Source organism: Telopea speciosissima, chromosome 6 (genome assembly GCF_018873765.1).
Source record: "Telopea speciosissima isolate NSW1024214 ecotype Mountain lineage chromosome 6, Tspe_v1, whole genome shotgun sequence".
Lineage (NCBI taxonomy): Eukaryota > Viridiplantae > Streptophyta > Magnoliopsida > Proteales > Proteaceae > Telopea > Telopea speciosissima.
Window position 1 is genome coordinate 3,911 of NC_057921.1, and position 3,334 is coordinate 7,244.

The 3,334-nt window shown below is 37.8% G+C and overlaps 1 long non-coding RNA gene across 1 annotated transcript; it reads left to right on the forward strand.

Annotated features, from left to right (window-relative positions):
- The first annotated feature begins 428 nt into the window (after nucleotides 1-428).
- LOC122664921 lies at nucleotides 429-2,368 on the forward strand. The gene is made up of 2 exons (XR_006333398.1): nucleotides 429-1,159; nucleotides 1,935-2,368. It is a non-coding gene; the product is annotated as an uncharacterized LOC122664921 (long non-coding RNA).
- Nucleotides 2,369-3,334: the final 966 nt, after the last annotated feature.

Genomic DNA, 3,334 nt, shown 5'->3' on the forward strand with positions numbered 1-3,334 from the left:
CCATCTCTTGGAAGATAACTCATTGCTTCCGTGAAGCTAATCTAATTGTGGATTTTTGGCAAAAGAGGTAACAAAGCGAGGTTAATCCAGTATGGATTTTCAACTGTCAATATCGGTGCAAGATGCACTTTCTTGGGATGCAGCTGGGAAATCTAGATTCCGTTTTTGTTGAGGTTTGTTGGGATTCAGCTCCTCTGTTGATGGCATTGCCGAAGGTGGGGGAGCTGGATCTTTTTTTATTTTTTCTGTTCCTCATCTAGGGTTGTCCAAGTTGAGGCGCTTTTGTACATTTTTTCTATCTTATTTTAATACAATCTGATCTTTAGCAAAACTTTTCTTCTTTCTTCTTCTCTATCCTTCTTTCTGTCTACCCTAACCCCACAACCATTCCCCCCCCCCCCCACCCCCCACCCAACCCCCTATAATCTCTCTATAGAACCACTATCAAATGAACCCTAAACAGCTCAATCTAAACCCCATAACAAGACCCTTGCCTACTGGACTGCTTTTCTCGTTTCTATTTTCTGATGTATCATGACAGAATCTATTAGCATTCACTAGAACAATAAGAAACCCTATTCATGCGCTAACATTCATCAAAACCTGATGCTGGAATGATCCTAAAATCCTCATTTCCATATTATTTACCCAATTGTTTTGTCAGGGTTTTTGGTGCTTCATCTCTATCTCTTTTGGCATGTGTTATGGGAACCTAATCTTAATCATCATGGCTTTACATATGTACTAGCCATATTATTTAATGCTGTACTCCGATGATTGGAAATGCCCCATGTGGCTTCTTAAATCATAACATGTTCGTATCAAATGTTTATTCTAAATAATAAATAGGAATCTGTTTTTTTAGTTGGATAAGGAAATGTGTTTTCATCGGATGTTTTTGAGTTTGAAGGGGAGGATTGGCATCCCTTTCAGTTCCTGGAGTAATCTCTCTAGTCATCAGAAACTGGAGCTAGAGCAAATTGGAAGATGAAATCGGGTCATTGTCTTCAGGGCTTCCTGGAAGGGACCTACTATCAGATATCGAGGAATTGGATATTGGATATCTCCTTGATCTGTGACCTGTGAGGTGATTGATGGAGTTCAGATTTGCCATTGGAGTTGTGCTCATGGTTGATTGAGGAAGTACAAGTAGAAACATGTAAGACATTATGATTTATTTTTCTTTTTTTGCTTCTACCATTCTCTGCTGTACAAAATTTACATAAAGGGACATATTCAAGCTTTTGAGCATTGTTAATAGATTGAAAAGCGAGGTGAAAAGTGAGAAGCCAGGGACTTACGCTGAAAATAAGTGAGAAGCGAGAAGCAATGCCCTCACCACCTTGTTTACTGATGGTTATTATGTTAGCAAACAACTTTAGCAACTCTTAATAGTGACCATAAAGTAGGAATAAGTATTGCAGCTGATAGAACGTGTAGTTGAGAGTATGAGTTACTAGTAGCTTATATTCTACTGTAAACAGGAGTAATAATAATTTGTATGGAGTCCCCATCCTCGGATGAGCTGTGAAGTCCAAAACCAGTTAAGAAATGGTTAGTCATGTGATGAAAATACCCCCATTGTTCAGTTCATGATCTGGTTGGGCCTTGGTGTACAATCACAATTCACACAAAGGGTCATACTACAATTTGATAACATGGTAACATTTTCTTCATAGATACCAAGTCATAAGCTTGTGAAAAGTGCCTCGAGTTCTCTGGGATTCTTCAAATTATATAACGTGCAGTACTTATAGAACATTGAACAAAGAACATTCTATCTAAACATATAATGTACATAATTCTGTGGCAGCTATCTTAAAGCTTCTCTTCCAAAACTATTTTTTCTCTACAATTTTGGATATGCATTTGTTGGAAATTTGTCATAATTGAGTTATTCCATTCTAATGGAAATATTCCTCGGTCATTTGTAGGATGAGAAGGATAAAAAAATCCGAGATCTATCTTGTGAGCTGGAGCATGAGAGACAACGAACTACAGCTATTCAAGAACAGCTACATATGATTTTGAAATATCTAGAGGAACATGCTGAGTACATATCAGTAAGAGTAGAAGGTATTGTTAACAATATGAGACAGATTGAGTCCACAGGCCTGGATAATTCAAACCACAGATGAAGAGGTGGCACAATCACATTCTTCTGTTGATGTCCTTCATCTTTGAACTAAATTATTAATAATTTCAGTAGCGTGGGTAGATTGCGGCTCAAGTCTGTAGCTGTGGTCAGGCTGGATAAGATGTAACATGGTGTTTTGCAGTTGGATTTGTATTGTAATTCTATTGTCAGTAAGTTCACTGTCTGTAGACAAATACCCACTTGAGAGCAATGCATACAGCAGATTGACCATTTGAGAGATTCCACGTAATTGGTATTCTTCAAAAAAATTTTTTTTTGCTGAGTAATAAGTGATCTAATTAAACAAAAAGAATGAAACATTGTCTGTTACAATCATTCGCTGCTGGTTATGTCGGGCAGAGAGGGCTAGGTCATGCGCTACAGAGATAAAATATCTGTCCTTTTTAACAATATTTACAGATTCAAAAATTTGAAGGGAAGAGTGTATATCCTATAAGTAAGTGAAAATCTCTAGGATCATTTCAAAATCTCTATTATAAGCTACCGGACCGAATCTTCAGAGTCTGTCCAAATCTCCAGGTTCTTATCTGTCCAGCCTTTGATGTGATCTACGCCTGAAAGGAGGCCTCTTACCTTTGATTCTTGTGCTGATCCTGTGAAGCCAAAATACATACAAGACAAAGTAAAAGAATGATTTTAAAGCAGCTACACAAGCCCAACCAGCTTGACCTGTATCATGAGAGAAACTTCCATCACAAACTAAGGTTATCACATCTGGCTGTATGAACGCCAAGTAGTGCTCTAGGGATGGTTTATTGGGTTTTCTTAGGCATGGTAATGGGGTAGGGTTATGAGGTTGTAGCCTGAGGTTAGATATCTATCTCTGGAAGTTATGCATAAGGTGAGTGGGGTCAGGTGTGGAATGAAGGAAGTTGCATTGGTTTTTAGACAGAATATGAAATAGCATGTAATGGAAAAGATAGATAAGAAGAATTTTTTATCCACAATGGTGGTCTGGTTGGAGAAAAGCAAATTGGATAAAAGGTTTAGGAGGGACGAGTCTCTGAGGTGCTCAGTTATAAGACCCAGAGGTCCTGTTGCCCAGAGTCTCTTTGAGAATGGGCAAGAGACAAAAATGTCACATTGTTAACTGTGCAAAGTTTTTTTTTATTTTTTTATGAGAAGAGAAATATTATAAAACAAAAGAAAAGATTACACAGTATTGAGAAGAGTGTC